We start from the raw sequence: 18,261 nt of genomic DNA on the forward strand, positions 1-18,261 counted from the left end.
AGTGACTTAGATCGGTGGTGGTCAAAGTGAGGTATGGGGACCCCCAGGTGTCCTTGAGGACTTACAGGGGGACCCTAGCAAAATGAGTTAATGTAGCACAATCAGTTGTTTAACCACTTCAACCCTATCATTTGAAAATAGCTGATCCACAAGCTCACAACACGTCATGATGCGACTATTTTCAAAAGATCTTGAATATTTTTTAAGCGCAAACCTTGTATGGGGTCCCTCCCTGGTACAAAATATTTTCAGATGGGGCTCTGCGGCCAAATGCATATTTATCTTAACAAGATAAAGTTTGAAAAACACTGACATGTATGATATTGCAGAAGGGATACAGATGGGCTAAATAAATCCAACATCATGTGCGTTTTTACTGACAATCACAGGGAGACATGCAGCTGCCTGAAAAAGCCCTCTGTCAGCCAGACTGTAACCCAGGCCATTCATTCAGCCACAACTAGAGCTGTTTAGAAACGTTGCTGCAGTTAGCTGGTTAGCGCTCCCCAAGTGCACATAAACACACTAGCAGCACCAGGTAGTGGAATACTCCAGCCCTTGCCATTCAAGATATGTGTGTGTATTTTCTATTTCTCTCTCTCTCTCTCTCTCTCTCTCTCTCTCTCTCTCTCTCTCTCTCTCTCTCTCTCTCTCTCTCTCCCTCTCGCTCAAACACACACACACACACACACACACACACACACACACACACACACACACACACACACACACACACACACACACACACACACACACACACACACACTGCAATGCATGTTCTTCTGTCACAGAAAGAGCCTATACTTATTTGTGTGTGTCTGAGTGTTATATAACTAAATGTTTAATGTTTTGTGCTAAGTTATGTTGTGTTGTGTTGTTGAGTTTGTAATGCACTGCGGCTGCACTGTTGCTTTGCATTGTGCTCATTGTATTGTTTACTTGTTTGATTACATTGACTTGAGTTGCATTATTGTGCTACATTGGATTGCAGTGCTGTTGCACTTGGGTTGCCCTCTGATTATCCAGCATAGGTAGTGACTGGATTATGATGAACAGACTGAATGCCTGAAAAAGTTAATGGATGGATGGATGAAGTTTTCTGCGTGTCTGTGTCTGTCTTTGTTTACATTTGTGTGTGTGTGTGTGTGTGTGTGTGTGTGTGTGTGTGTGTGTGTGTGTGTGTGTGTGTGTGTGTGTGTGTGTGTGTGTGTGTGTGTGTGTGTGTGTGTGTGTGTGTGTGTGTGTGTGCGCGCGCGCTGTACATGTGCTGTCCTGTGCTCAAAAGCCAAGTGTGAGTGGGGATAATGAGTCGGGAGGGGACGCAGGAGAGAGAGAGAGAGAGAGAGAGAGAGAGAGAGAGAGAGAGAGAGAGAGAGAGAGAGAGAGAGAGAGAGAGAGAGAGAGAGAGAGAGAGAGGGAGGGGCTGGAGGGAGGTGGGTGCTGTGCTACTCGTTCTCTCAGAATGCACAATGGAGCAAGCAATGAGACCAGAATGTCAATATAGTCAGGGAGTATTGCCTGGAATACCTAAACATGCTGCCAAGGCACACACATAGTACTGTAGGTCTATCTCAACCTTGAGGTGGTGTGTGTGTGTGTGTGTGTGTGACTGTGTGACCGTGTGTAAGTGCATGTACGGTAGTGTGTCCCCTTTTTGTCTAAACATATACCCAAGGAGAACTAGCAGAGAGAGAGAGAGAGGGAGAGAAAGAGACAGAGAGAGAGAAAGGATGTCCCAAGATCTTACAAGGTCAACATCCTGATAATCCCCCCAAAAATGTTTACAATACAAGACATGGTTTAAACCATTGTGTATCAGTATTTTATGCACACAAACACCGGTGAACACACTCACATGCACTTGCACGGTGCACGCACTCACACACACTCTGCATGCACGTAGAAACCGCGCATGCGCAGACCTTGTGCAAGGACTGAGTGAGGGAGACAGATGGTGACTCATACCCCACTTTAGAGTGCCAGCACTACATTTCCCATGAGGCCACTCATAACGCCTGCTGTCAGAGGCAATGTTCTTCCTGTTTCTCAGTGATTGGAGCACAGACCCACGAGAGAGGTCATATGTCAGGTCTAGGTAGATGACCCAGGGTGATGGATCACAGTGATTTGACTTTATTAGTCAGGGCGGGGTAAATCTCTTCTATGCATTAAGAGGCGGAGTCTAGCTGGTATTGGCTGGCTGGCATGTGGAGTAGCTTTTGGCAGGTGAAAGGTCAATCTAGCCATGTTGTGTTGCCCTGGTGGCAATCTTTTAAAGCACTTAAGCGTTTGCTTGATTGGAGAGAGCAGAAATAATGTGTGAGGGTGAGCATGTGCACGTGTGTGTGTACTGTATGTATAAAGGCCATTACAGGCCCGGACCGCTGGCGTAGCGGTCTGGGCACATAGGCTACAATGTAGCCTGACAGCGTGTCGCGGGTTCGATCCCGACGGCCTTTGCTGCGTGTCAGCCTACTGTCCTATCAATAATAAAGGCATAAAAAGCCCAAAAATAAATCTTAAAAAATCAATAAAGGCCATTACACACCAGGAACTACGCGAATAAATGATAAGAAAATGCTCATAACACAAACAGCAGTTTAAATTAATGCAAATGAAGTGCAATATGATCAAATATGACAAAAATATCAACACAATGGCCACCATGTGAACGTGGTCAATGGCAGCGTTGCCAGATTTTGCGAGAGAAACAAGCGGCCAATGTTCTCCAAAAACAAACCCAAAAGAAGTGACTGGGTCGCATGATCACACAGACATTGCAAATTGATCAGCTATTTTAAAATAGCCGATCTACAAGCTCACGATGAGAAAAGGTTTTAAAACATTTCCAACTTTCCAACAACAAAAAATGCATCCATGGCACAATATTTTCAAATGGGGGTCTGTGACCAAATACACCGTGACATGAAAATGTTTGAGAACCAGTGGTCTACAGCAACTGAAGGGATGAATGAATGCACGCTCTCAACATAAGCCTTGTCTCTCTGTTTTGGCATCACTGTACTGTACTGTACTGTACTGTACTTTGCCAAGACAGCTTCATATTTTCATATTTGGCCTGTTTCCAGGCGATTAAGCAGAAACGTCCGAGGGGAGAACAAACAGGAAGCAGCCGTACATCACCCAGCATAAATAGAGCGGTTTCCACGACAACGGCAGACCTAGTTCCACCAGCAAGCGCATGTTGGGGAAACATCAGTTACACATTCTGCGAAGGCAAAATGTATGCTGCATTATAAGGGCATTTACACAGGCTTTCATTGATATCATATTTTTAATTATTTACATTGTTTTTTTTTATTGATAAACGGTGCTTTTAAAAGCATGCCTGATATTATGCTGTATTGATAACACCTTGCAACAATTGTTTATCAATATGGTATTACCTATACAAAGTACTGTATGATATTGAGCTCTATGGCTCTAATGTCCTTTCACTTGGAAGGCTCAGTTTTGGTCAGGGACTCACATGACGACTGTGTAAAATGTATTTAGTTAAATAATTAAAATGAACAAACAGAATGTTGATTCTCTTTGATATGCGCAATTGTTATAGGGATGTGTGTTAATTCATCAATACTATGTAATACTAATTTCAAATACAATTAGAAGCCGTTATATAAATATATAACATCATTTGCAGACAAAACGGCTGAGCAGCCACAAAGGCCGAACCGATCAAGCAGATAAGAGTGACAGTCATCCTGGATAACAGACCATAAAACACCCCCTCACTGCTTGGCCTATAGCTCACTGACAAATAAACAGAGACGCACACCGCCAACATGTGATCAATAGCTTATCAGGAACCAGATAATGTATTTCCACAGAAACAAGCACACACACCTACACACACGCACGCACACACATGCACACATGCAGAGTTGGTTATCGTCCTGTCAGCATTGTCGTCTTTGATTAGTCTTCATTTTGTCTCATTTGTACTGGTGTTTCTTTAAACACCGGCAAACAAAACCCAGAACAAGCTGCCACATAACGTTATCTCTTTCTCTCTCTCGTGTGTGTGTGTGTGTGTGTGTGTGTGTGTGTGTGTGTGTGTGTGTGTGTGTGTGTGTGTGTGTGTGTGTGTGTGTGTGTGTGTAGTTGCATGTCTGAGTCGCTCACCGGAAAAAAGCCAATCTACAAGCTCACAATACCTCACAGAGTGACTCGTTGTGAGCTTGTAGATCGACTATTTTCATTGAGCAACGTGATGCATTTTCAAGTACTGTATAAATCAGTCATTACTGTTACACAAGCTGTGAAATAAAGCATTTATTTTCAACACACGTTACTATGGCAACGACAGTGTAGAGTAGTGTTGGTTGCCAGTCAGGGGGTCAAAGGAGCCTCGGTAGGTTCAATGCATGTCTCAAATACCACCACCAAGTGTATGCAGTATGTGTGTGTTTGGCAAGGCACTGTAGCTGACCGGAGGTGCGTGCGTGCGTGCGTGCGTGCGTGCGTGCGTGCGTGCGTGCGTGCGTGCGTGCGTGCGTGCGTGCGTGCGTGCGTGCGTGCGTGCGTGCGTGCGTGCGTGCGTGCGTGCGTGCGTGCGTGCGTGCGTGCGTGCGTGCGTGCGTGCGTGCGTGCGTGCGTGCGTGCGTGCAAGAAAAGGAGAAGCATAAAACAACATAATATGTTCTCTCATCTTAGTTTTGGTTAAAACTCTGGCTGCCGCATTTTGAACAAGTTGTAATCTGTCAGTTGTTTTCTTTGGTAGGCCAGAGTAAAGTGCACTGCAGTAATAAAGCCAAGAGAAAACAAAATCGTGGATCAACGTTTTTGCATCGTCCAACGACAGAAAGGCTCTAATTTGCACAATATTTCTAAGATGAAAGAAAGCAATCTTGGTAACATGATTAATGTGTGTATTGAAATTCAATTCAGAATCAATAATAACCCCCAGGTTCTTTACTGTAGTGTTACTTTCTACAGTCAGGTTACCAAGTCTACTTATTATTGATTCTCTCTGCTCACTAGAACCAATTATGAGAACTTCTGTTTTATCCTCATTTAGCTTAAGAAAGTTCTCGCTCATCCAGCATTTAATACTGGACAGACAGGTCAACAATGGGTCTAGAGCACAGGGGTCGTCTGGAGCAACAGAAAGATATAGCTGGATATCATCAGCATAGAAATGGAAATTCACTCCGTGATCGGTAATAGAACAATATACCTTGAGTTTTGTTTATTGTTATCTGTTTATACATTGTGTGCTCTAATGGTCATCAGAGATAAAACGACACAAATGTACTCCCCAGCTCCTTCTCTCTCTCTCTCTCTCTCTCTCTCTCTCTCCCTCTCTCATTCACACATACACACACACACACACACACACACACACACACACACACACACACACACACACACACACACACACACACACACACACACACACACACACACACACACACACACACACACACGCACAGAGACACACATGGTGTTCTGTTGAATTTATGGCAGGCCTAAGCCTGATGAGCGGAGCCCAGAGAGCATCCATGGCGTGTGTTTAGAGGTCCCCCAGGACTATTAAATCAGCCCAGAGTGGATCAGGAAGTCATCGTCATAGCGACAGGGGGAACGGAAGGGGCCTGATTTACAGCGGCCTCACCAAATGCTGTAAACACATCCCACTATCATGATCAATCACACACACGCACGCATGCCGCACACACAAACAAACGAACGAACGCACACACACACACACACGCAGGCAAACAAACGTACTGTGCATATTCTCGCACATTCTGTATACACACATACACTGTACACACACTTGTGTAGTGGGTCCCCCTGCATTTCCTCCTTTTAAACCATTTGAACTTTGGGTTTGATGTTTGATGGTGTGAGACTGGGGTCTTGTTCTCCAAAGCTGAGGCCCTGAACAGCGGTCAAGAGCTGGCCACGGGTCAGCAGTGCAGCTGTAGCCAGAGCTTCTCCTTCTGCCAGGCCTTCAGAGCTCAATTGCCAGCACATGGAAGGCAAGTTGTACCCATATGAGGGGTGTCCCGGGCCCCTATACCCATCCCCATTTACATCGGCTAACACCTGGGCGCATGCAATGTGTCCCTGCAGTGTTTACAGAGTGTTTTCCAGAGAGAGGGAGAGAGAGGGAGAGAGAGGGCTCTGGAGAGCCACATCTATAGGAGAGAGGGAGGGAGATGTTAAGGTAGAGGTGAGAAATAACTGGTGCAATGCAGGTGAGAGAAGAAGAGATCTGGAGAGAGAGAGAGAGAGAGAGAGAGAGAGAGAGAGAGAGAGAGAGAGAGAGAGAGAGAGAGAGAGAGAGAGAGAGAGAGAGAGAGAGAGAGAGAGAGAGAGAGAGAGAGAAGGTGAAGGAGAGACAGAGATAGAGTGGTAGAGGAGGGGGGAAGAGAGTCAGCCCCTCTGCAGTGCTTTGCTGTAAAGTAACATCAATCCAAAGCCCACTTAGCTGCCATCCATGCCTCCTGTCTCCAATGGGACCCCATATGCTGAGAATGGGAAGGACATGCTCAGGGGCCCCGCGGCACTGTACCATACTGACTGCTCCACGCAACGGCATTAACCCATGAAGACCGGCAACGTATCTGTGTCATTTTAAGATTTCTTTGGCTATTCAAAAATAGCAGATATACACTAGCCGCCATCTCAAAATATGTTGTTCCAGGGACCCCCCAGAAGAAAAGATTTGAGTTTGTTTCCACTTAGCTTGTACATCTGATATTTTTTGAATAGCCAAAGTATAAAACAATGTTAAGTGGTTTCACAGATGAGTTCCCGGTCTTAAAGGGTTAATCATCTATTACTATTGGTCCCACACCGTGTGTATTGTGATAAATATAATGGTCTTTGTTTTCAGTCTGTTAATGACATTTCAGCTAGCTTTAAGCTTGCTTTATAACACTTAAACCCCACGGCCTACAGCATGGGTCTTCAGGACCAGGACAACCTATATGGGTCCTCAGAGTTACTACAGGGGAGCCGCCAAATCTTTGTGTGATAGGAACTTAATTCTTTTTTTTACATTCAAACTTGAACCCTAGCGTCCCTGTTCTAGGCGGAACATTCGCTGAGAATAGCAGACCTATACAAGCTCACAAGCTCAACAACCCTGACGAGTTTGGTGTAGAGGGAAAGAAGAGCAGAGCCAAAGGTCAAGTTTATAAAGTATTGATTGAAAAATGACTGAATCCAACATATTAATAGAAAAGATTATGTGTAACCAAACAAACATTAAAGGGATAATTCACACCCAAATTTGCTTTTTTTTCTATCGATTAGTCACCCCATGGAGACTTGAATTCATGGATTTCTTTTTGTTTTTGTCGCATTCCTAAGCCAATAATTTGATGACCCGCAGCGGTTCTGGTATGACACACAAAGAGTCTCCTTTGTGTCTCCTACCGGAACCGCTGCCTACCGGTCCGCTGGTCATCGAATTATTGGCTTTATTTGGCTGAACTATCCCTTTAACACATTGCCTGCCAAGAACGCATAAATGTCACTTGTGTTCTATTAAATCCATCACTTGCCTGCCAAGAACGCATAAATGCATGAATTCAAGTCTCCGTGGGGTGACTAACCGATAGAAAAAAAGATTTTTTTGGGGGTGAACTACCCCTTTAACTTTAATTTAAGCAACACTGATGATAGTGCAGCCTATGAAGCTATCTATGAAATCTATGAAAAAAGTTTAACACAATTTTATACAATATGTAGTTGGGGTCCCTGCTTCATCTCTCTGTCAGCTAAGGGGTCCTTGGCCTGAAAAACTTTGAAACCCCTGCCCTACAACATATAATTCATTGACCGGGGTCCCCCAGGGATCTGTAATTGACCCCTCCTTTTCCCCTCAAATATCTAAAGATGAAAATAGCCAATATACAACGTGTTGCGTTGCAAAGTGTTATGAGCTTGTAGATCTGCTATTTCCTCTAATGTTCTTCTATTATGACATGCCTAAAACTTAGGACTTTTTAATGAGTAAAACGTTATTTTAGTGGTTACATTGTGTGGTTTGGTGTCTCCCTATATTCTTCCCTTGAGAAACTTTGACCCTGTTGTCGAGTAGGACACCTACTGGTTGACAATGTCAAAGGTATTTACAGTATTTTACATTCCTGCCATTTCTTCTTTTCGATGGGAGAAGGAGTGGAAAGATGAAAGTTATAAAATGGAGAGGATGACCATTATTTTCATGTATCAGTATGCATTGTCATCATGTTGATTCTTGATTATCACAACCATTTGCACCGTGTGATTATTGCAATCGTTTGCCATTAGTCTCTCTCTCTCTGGAAACAGTATCTTTACTGTAACAGCAACCCTTTAAATCCTGTATCAGCAATCCCGGTGTCAGCCAGAACTGCAGTCTTTACAATCACATTAGCATTGACAGGACTTCTCAATGGTGAGGCAATAACGCTGAAATGTGAGATGAAGGAATAGATCCACTACACCTCTCTCCCGTGCTGCACATCAGTACCCACAGCAATTATTGGCAAAATCCGTTCCAACTCAAACGCTAAGATCTATAAAAAGTTGGCCCGGCCAGTATTGGCTTCCTTTATATCTCCCCATGTGCTGGTGCATTTCTTTTCCCATCACTCTGTTCTGCTTGGTATCGCTCCCGCTACAATGTTGACAGACAGTGACTACTCCACGCTGTGGAGATGCAGTGAGCGTGGGAGTGGGACAGCAAGCACTGCGACAGTGGCTCAGGAGGAGGTAGCACGGACAGTTTGGAAACTGGAAGTTGCCCAGTTTGATCTCACAGCTACAAGGAAGAACCCCCACCCACATTTGAAACACAAATGTTTCAAATGTTATAGTGACTTCAGCGAGCCGATAGAGTCTCAAGTTGGCGCTATACTGTAACACAGTGGTTCTCAACCTGGGGGTCGGGACCCGCAGAGGGGTCCCCACATAATCTTTTGGGGGGGGGTCCCCAGATGACAGTAAGTGACAATGTAAGGTAATACCAAAAAAACTAAACAAAAAAAAGAATTGAAAAAATACCAAAAACTGGTCAGACATTGGCCAAATTGTAAAATAATAATTAAGTAGTAATTAAGTAAGCAGCAATTTAAAAAAAAATAGCCGACCTACAAGCTCACAACGCCTCGCGTGCCTACAATTCCAAGTGCTTATCAGGGTGGGGGGGTCCCCAGTTCAAATATGATTATTTTGGGGGGTCGCGGCCTGAAAAGGTTGAGAACCACTGCTGTAACAGGTCACAACAGAGCCCTGGGTAGGCAACCTGGCCTGGCGGGGATCTGTGCTCTGAGGAGCACACTTTTCTGTTGAAGCTGTCCTCAGTCTTTAAGGACAGACTGCACATTTAAGGACAGACTGCATGGTGTTTCTATTACGCCGCTTTCTGACCTTACACTTTAAGGTGTTTTTCATTTAGCTATTTTGTAAACCTTTCATTTTTGGTTTCTATTCATCAGTGGCACTTCAGTTCCATTTCATAACCTTGTATTATTCAGGTTTTGCATTTGCTGAGAACGCAGTGGCTGTTTCAAGTCATTAGTGTCCTGATGCTGTACGCAGTCCAGCAACCTACACCAACACTTCATTCACATCTATCTCCCCCTTTCCCCTCAGTTCCTAAGTCAGATTAGCTGATTCTCTCTTTTTTTCTTCAACACGTAACCCTGTTTCGCTTTATACAATTTCTTTCTTTCTTTCTTTCTTTCTTTCTTTCTTTCTTTCTTTCTTTCTTTCTTTCTTTCTTTCTTTCTTTCTTTCTTCTCTCTCTGTCTCTCTGTAACCGTTACTGTAACATGTGATCCTGCTCTGCAGCAGTCTTACAGGGGAAACACATTAAACATGTTGATATACAGTATGATAAATTACCCATTTTATTACCGAAGGGCACCTAGCCAGAGAGACACAGGGCTGCCAAGCCGGATGAGCGCGCACGCACGCGCGCACGCACGCACGCACGCACGCACGCACGCACGCACGCACGCACGCACGCACGCACGCACGCACGCACGCACGCACGCACGCACGCACGCACACACACAGACACACATACATGCACACTCACACAGACACACATACACGCACACACAGCCAGAGCTAATGCAATCCCACTTGCACTTCCACAAATCACAAGCATTGGTTCTCCTCTGTTCCATGATGCCTCAGCAGTATTGTTGTCTTCGCCAGGCCAACATGCAGCAGCATGCACACTCCCAGTAGACCAAGAAAGACGCTCCACCCCAAGATGTTTGTGTTTTAGCTTATAACTCTTGAACCGTAATGTTCAAGAGTTACAGAGCCAAAAGTGATGTCACTTACAGTACACCCATAAGGGGTGCTACAAATGCTACAAATGTCACTTATTGTTGCAGAGGCTTGATTTGTCCCCCCCACCAAATTAGGTAGAAATGATCTTGCAAGTCAAGTGGCAATGACCTATAAATGCCAATAAAATGCCTATAAAATTGTCTTCAAACATTTGTGGGTGGGAACTATTTCTCACAAAAAACACCATATCATGAAGGTAATATCCAATGAACCCCAAATTGGAATTGCATGTTGAAAGATGCTGTTTCTTCTGCCATATGAGGCACCACAAATGCAAAACGTTCAACCGTATGTTGTAGAAACACTACTCCTCCCTGCAGCTTTTTTTTTTTTTTAATACATTTTTATCCCACGATTTTGTAACCCATGTTTTCACCCAGTGCCAATTGCCTAAGCATGTAATCCTGGGCGCTACTCTCCCTCTGCCAGCCTGGGTAGACCCCCGAACTGAGCTCATGCTTCCTTCAATGCTTGAGGTGTGAGCTTCTCACACCTCAACCGCTTCTTATCATCTAACGGGGGAGTTTCCCCGGTAGGACGTAGCGCGTGGAAGGAACACGTAATTCCAACCAGTTCCTTTCCCCTCCATCAGGCGCCCTGGCTGACAAGGGGGAGGCAGTATATATGTTGTCACAGGGAAATTGGCATTCCAGGGAAATTGAAAGGGGAGCGCTTGTTTTTAGGCGCGGGGCTTTGATGCGAGGACGACAACAAGAACATAGCAACCAGGAAAAGTAAGCACCGGACTCAGTGGCGCACTTCGATAATCATTGTACTCCCCATCCACTACCACTGGGAGTCCGGGTTTGACTCCCGCTTGGGACATTACTTTTTCAAACAACCGCGGACTATTTTTTTTCGCCGATAAAGTATTAGTATTAGTCTGTTTGTATAGCCCTAATACCTACTACTTTCTCAAAGGGCTTTACAAGCCCACATTTTAACAAAGGAAACAAAACGTCCCCCCGTCCTTATAGACCCTCAATCGGGCAAAAAATATATAACTCCAGCTCATTCCAGGGTGGACAGGCATGCAATTGGTGCAGAGTGGGCAATATCCACATGTACAGTATGATTGTATGCTAGAAAGCTGCACAGCTCTCAGAAGCATTGGAAGGTGTGTTCTCACTGCAGGTTATTTTCTGATGCATCTCAGCAATTAGCACTCCTGAGTGAGTCACTGCTGGCTATAAACAGAAATGTAGGAGTGAAAATAGCGTGTGTGGTCGCGCACACATACACATACACATACACATACACATACACATACTGTATACACACACACACACACACACACACACACACACACACACACACACACACACACACACACACACTCTCACTCTCACTCTCACTCTCACTCTCTCTCTCTCTCTCTCTCTCTCTCTCTCTCTCTCTCTCTCTCTCTCTCTCTCTCTCACACACACACACACAACCTAACAACATCCTGATGTGAGGGTGGAAGCATGCTAATTTGCTACTGTGAAACACAGAAGCAGAATTCTGATCATGGTCTGAGAACAATGATGCGTTTTTCACACACCTGATTGTCTAATAGTGGGGGAATCATTTTAAGCACAAAGAACAAATTGTTCTTTGATTAAAGGGCAATCCCTTTGCCCTTTACACGTTAGCACAGCATGCATGCAATCGTGACTGTGGAGCAACACATAATACACCTTGATATACAGTATTTACAAACCATATCTAGACCAAAACCAATTGCTTTCTTTTTAAAGATAATTATATGGCAATGGCTTAAAAAGAGAAAGGCTCACCATAGTTGCTGAAAAGATGACAGTAGTCTACAGGTATATAGCAGAATCGAATAGAATCATGACATCACATATGGAAATAGTTGCTATGGTACTAAGGTATCAGGAGCAGTGGGCAGCATCTCTGTTAGGGGTTCAAAGTCTTGCCAAGGGACACTTCATAGACCAGGGCCAGGATGCGAACCCGGGACCTTCTGTTTCCCATGCGGCCTCTCTACCCACTCAACTACGGCCACTAACTGTTAGTTAGCCTAGTACTGTACAATATTGGCCTTGTAAAGCATTCATTCATTCAAAACCAGCTATTTGAATGCCTTGGCACACTCTCTACTGTTATTATTGTAAAGTAGCCTATATCTACTATAAAGTTCAAATTGCAGCAATGACTGTGGCAGGCGGAGTCTGTGGATTATGCCCAAATATGGACATGCCCGAGCTTGACATCAGCGCAAATCGCTGTTGCTAGGCAACAATTGACATCAGTGTAAATCGTCTGGATTGTGCCCAAATAAGGACATGCCCGTCATCAGTGCAAAACGGCGTTGTTAGGCAGCGCAGTTTCTATTGTGAATGATGTCAGGGCCGGAAGTGGCCCCTGTGTTATGGTCAAAGTGTCCTTGAGCAAGACACTGAACCCAACCAGACGGAAACTGGTTTGTGGGCGCGGTAGCTGTTGACTAGGTCAATTCAGGTCGATTAAAATTGCCAAACAGTTCTTCAGCATGCTGAATTGTACTACAGCCTGGTCCACAGATTTTTTTTTTCTCCCGAATTTACTCGTACTGTATATTGTATATAGTCCCTGTCACTGTTTGGTCTGAGGAGTATGTAGACGACCACGTATAGTCATACACATGGAGTCAGCCACTTCTTTTCACCAGACAGTCACACATGCAGTAGTCTCGCGTAGCCAGACAACTATTCCACAATCTCTGAATGCTATATAGAGTCTGGAACTACACCTCCCGAAATCCGAGAGAGGAAACTGGCACTTCCGTTCACGAAAATGGTGTGTGAAAAGGTGTCCTGACCCACCTGTATAATAGTCGCAAGTGCAACTTTACCCATGCACCGCCTGGACGCCCACTGCACTGATTCTACCGAAGAACGTTGGGTTGGAACGTCACGATTGTTTTCCTATAGCCCTGCTTGTTTACCATTACCAAAGCCATTTAATTCCCTAGCAAGAGAAAGGCCAGCAATACATTAGATGTAGTGACTCATCACAACGAGGTCATGCAACAAAGCCTGCAGTATGTAGGCTTAGGGCAGTAGCTGTACTTGAAAAGCCAGCAGTCGAAAAATCTAAACGGCCACCTCTGATTTGAGAGCAGAGATATCCAGACACTCAATTATTCAACAAAATTATGCATGCACACACTCTCACACACACACACACACACACACACACACACACACACACACACACACACACACACACACACACACACACACACACACACACACACACACACACACACACACACACACACACACACTGGATTTATGTTTATAGGCTTCTAGGCTTGTTATTGACATGTGGACCCAGGCACCTGCTCTCATTGCATGGAGAGTGGTCTTCGTAGTGGAATTAGTTGTGCCATTCCCCTCTGGGTGTCATACTGTAGGTCCAATAAAGCATGTAAATCATGCCTCATGTATGTGTGTGTGGCGCGTATGTGTGTGTGCTTGTGCACGTACAGTACATGTTCTGGCAGGACTCAATGTTTTTTGGAACATACAGTCATATTATGAAATCATACTCATTCTCACTAATGAAAGCAAGGATTATCAACCCCCATCTGTGCTTTTACAGTATCACTGAACGGGGCTATATTAAAAACCGGTTCCATTTGTACACTGTGTAGAACAGATATCTTGCGCGGGATGTTGCCCAAATCCAACCTGTATTTTTTAACAATCAAATCTCTCTCTCTCTCTCTCTCCTTTTTGTCTTTCCCTCCGTCTGTGTGTGTCTCGCATCGAGTTTAAGCCTGTATAACGCAACCTTCCTTTTCTCCCTCTCTCTACAGTACCTCCTCCTTCAGAAGACTGATGTAACCCTTGGTATATTATTTGAACATCCCAGAGACCCCTATACTGACCACCAACCAGAGCCTAGAGGGCGCCGCTCCTGTCCTTGATTAGCCCACAGGCATGACCTCACGTTCCCTCTATCTGTCTCTCCGTCCTTCCATATTCACTTTATGCCTAACCAGCCCTAAGCAGCAAAGGACCCTGCATATTGTTGCTGTCATGCAGAAACCTTGTATGTCCAAAACCTTTACTTTTAAGGAAATGGGGAAAAAATAAGCAGTTTTCCAGTGGATCCAGTGTAGTTTGTATTTAATCACAAGCTCTTGTTAAACATTTTAAAATATTTATAAAACCCTCAGAGAGAATGAGACAACCTAGCGCCCCTATTTTGGTCATGTCATTAATATAGGCAAAGATTTTCAACAAAAATCCTAAGGCGTTTCAATGCATTGTGAGCCTACAGATCTACTATTTTTTGCTATTCTTTGCGACACTGTCATAGTAAGTATATAACGGAAGTATAAAATAGGTGGAAATATATGATAAAAACATGAAATATGGAGATACAATGTTTCCGCCCGACAGCGATGTTGTGAAGTGAAAGGAGTGGTACAGTAAGTGATGACTGTGCTCGCCACAGTGACACCCAGGAGCCTAGAGCTACAGCACACTCCCACGCTCTCTAATTAACTAATTAAATATTAAATAAGTCCTTATTCTGCTTCTCTTTGCTCTCTGCTTCCTACTGCACTTCCTTCTCTATGTCACTATTCCTCAGTGGTGGAAGAACTCAGATTTTGGACTTAAGTAGCCTATAAGTAACAATACCACAGTGTAAAATTACTTTATAACAACTAAAAGTCCTGCATCCAAAATCTGACTTCAGTCAAAGAACAAAAAAAGCATTAGCATCAAAGCATACTTAAAGTAGCTAAAGTAAAAGTACACATTCTTGCAGAATCATATCATGTTTATTGGACTATAAGTATTGATCATTAACCACTTACTGTAAGCCCGATTTTATAAGGCTATTCGAAAATAGCCGATCTACAAGCTCACAACATGTTGCTATGCGTGCATTGTGAGCTTGAACTACACTTTTGAAATGATTCAACATCAACACTTTTTGAAGGTTTTCTGTGACAGATGCATTGTAACCTACAGTAAGTAATGGAAAATGAAAGGTTAATGGAACCAGACTGTCCTTGCCACCTCAAGTGAATTAACTCATCCCCAGCCAGATTCATATATATTTGCTCTATTATATCTACATCATCCACAACTGCCCAAACAATCTATATGCTGTCATCAGCGATCAACATTAAAGCATATTAAGTAGTTTAATTATAAAAACATAAATAATAAAGTACAGCAAACATGAACGGATGTAAACATACGAAGAGTGGGAAAAAAGCAGAACAAGGAATATCTAAACTACAAAAATTTGACGCATATTTTGTACACAGCCAGCCGATCACCATCACAACAACCCCCGAGCACACATTCTGTGAATAAAAAAACAACGAATTAGAGAAACACAATGGGAGAGGACTTTGGAGCGCAAAAGGCTCGCCAAATGCGCTTCAAATAGTCGTGAGTAGGCTACTTGATGAACTGATCTAGGCCACCGTTGCCGTCGGCCATTAAAAAAACATGTACTAGCTGTTGATAATTTACTGTTAGTGTTGCTCATTAGTCAGAGCGGGTTCCAAATTGACATGATTGCTGCAGTAGTGCTGATTGCTGAACTTGTGTGTGGGCACTGTTGTGCACAATTTGTGTCTGTTTCTTATTTGTTCATTTTAACTAATCAAAGAACCTTAAATGAGACACTCGTAGTTGTGCTATTTTTGTAAGTTTCAATTTTTTATTTTTTATTTAAAGGTTTTGATGTTTGCATATAATGAAAATATGTCCGAAATATGGACGCCAGGTTGAAAGTGGTTAAGTCTGTCTGTGAGTTTTATAAATACGTATAACCAATGAAAATAATTACAAAATAATAACTACATTGGATCCACTGGAGCACTGGTTCGGTCCTTTTTTCCATTTCCTCAAAAGTAAGTAAGTCAGTAAGGTTTTGGACATAGCCGCCCGACATTGACCCCTTTCCCATGCAGTCACTTACTGTACTGTTTACTCAAGTACCAGCGGCCAGAGAAGCCCAACCGGATCAACAGAGTACTTAAACAGCCCAAAAGAAAGGGATGTGTGTTCATGGCTGTGTAAAGAGCAGTCCTTACATGCCCACACACATCCTTTTCCCTGCAGAGCAGCAGAGATGGATAGTGAGGGAAAAGACACACCAAACAGCAAGATGAATACATGTACTATTACACACAAACACACACACACGCACGCACACGCCAGAGGCGCCGGAATGGAATATGACGTGGGGGGACACATCAGGGACACAAGCGCTCGCGCAATTTTTTGGGTGGGTTTGTTGCTTTTTGGGGGGGATTATTATTATTTTTTAATTATTTTTTTGGGCTGGACTGAATAGTGGGGGGACACAGTGTCCTTTAATTAAACAGGCGCCGGCGCCACTGGCACACGCACACGCACACTCACACTCACACTCACACTCACACTCACACTCACACTCACACTCACACTCACACACACACAAAATGACAACCACCAAGTCCCTGGTTGCTGCTGTGATATTGGCAGGCAGGCCCGGTGCCTATCAATAAAGCTCTTGCACAGGCCGCAGGGCCAGGGCCTCGTGCTGTTCTTCCAGGTGCCTGATCTATATTGGGATGGGTTTCCAGACCACCTGAGTCAGTAGGGGGCGCATGGTGGTCCATGGGGGATTGGAAAGGAGAAATGTGCCCCCCCGAACAGCAGTTTGGGTACAGCCCGCTGTGCATATAACCGCACACAAACAACACGACTAACTACACACAGGTTCAGAAAATGTCTGCGATGCATGATGCAGGGAGCAAACTTGCTTGGCTCCAGCCTCCCTAAATCGCTAGTCACGCCTTAGACATTCTATGTTGTGTTATGTCTCAAGGTCTGGTGTTGTCATCCAGTGTGTTTCCTCAATTGAATTTCCAAGCGGGCCAATCAGCATCCTTTGAATACGATGACGGGAGTACGTAAACAGCACGTGTCAGTTTAAAACAACAATGACAGCGGTTAACATTGTTGCGGATAGAATTGATGTTGCTATTGAAGCTGTTTTGAAAAGACTCCCAGGAATACTGGTGAAACTAAATGGAAATTCAGAAACTGCAGGTGTCGTTTCCAGTTTCCAACCAATGCAGTTGTCATTTTCAATCATTATAAAATACCAAATGTTGCATGATCAAAAGGCTCCAATACCTGCTCAACAAAATCATCTCAAGATCACCTCAGTGTCTGGGAGACACACTAACATCGACCAGATGGCAATGAAATATCTCTACATCCCTGGATCCTCAGTTCATGCTGAACAAGTCCTTTCCTTCGCTGGGAATATAGGGGGGGGGGGGAATCGGCATGGCCCCCTTTGTTTTTAATAATAACCTCTAAGGCAGTGATATTGTACATTGTTATGTGCTATAGGTCCTATAGGACGATAGTGGACATATGTCCATTTTGGTGCCATTCTGCTTCATACATGCATGCAAATTCTTTTCCGAATTTTGATGTTTCAGAGAATAACACCTGTGCCAGCCAGACCTTTATACTGCAAAGGCTTTGATTTTGGATGTGAGAAAATAGGAAGTAGGTATTTCAATGTTTGTGCACCGGACCCTGCCATGGAAGGGTCTTTGTGAGAAGAGTAGTGGAGCCAAGCTGTCATGGTGAAAGTGTTTCCTTGTTTGTATGGAAAGGTTTTTGCTTTTTGTTTATATTTGACTACATGGCTGATAAGGGCACAGGCTCTTATGATGCGTTTCATGAGCAATCTGTTGAGAGTCACAGCATTATGACATTCAGCCCGGGACGCTATTGAGTGATTGAATGAAACATACGACTGTGTATAAGCAAATGGATGTACATGGAGAATTCTTTCTTTGATGTGATTAGATTGGAGCATTTCTGTTTACTTTCGTCTTAGAAGGAGGGCTGTGGACAGTTCGGAGAGACTCATGAACCATTAGTTGAACGTTAGAGCATCAGCCCG

At 43.9% G+C, this 18,261-nt stretch overlaps 2 protein-coding genes across 2 annotated transcripts in view; one reads left to right on the forward strand and one right to left on the reverse strand.

The window, feature by feature from the left end:
• LOC308073270 (protein ABHD13-like) overlaps window positions 1–18,261 on the forward strand; it is a gene marked incomplete at its 5' end in the record, with an annotated part of 149,254 nt that overhangs the window by 68,646 nt on the left and 62,347 nt on the right. The window lies entirely within an intron of this gene.
• The window catches only part of nalf1b (NALCN channel auxiliary factor 1b), a gene marked incomplete at both ends in the record, with an annotated part of 84,259 nt that overhangs the window by 34,805 nt on the left and 31,193 nt on the right, over window positions 1–18,261 (reverse strand). The window lies entirely within an intron of this gene.

The sequence above is a fragment of the Gymnoscopelus braueri genome (assembly GCF_963280865.1).
Source record: "Gymnoscopelus braueri genome assembly, chromosome: 18".
NCBI lineage: Eukaryota > Metazoa > Chordata > Actinopteri > Myctophiformes > Myctophidae > Gymnoscopelus > Gymnoscopelus braueri.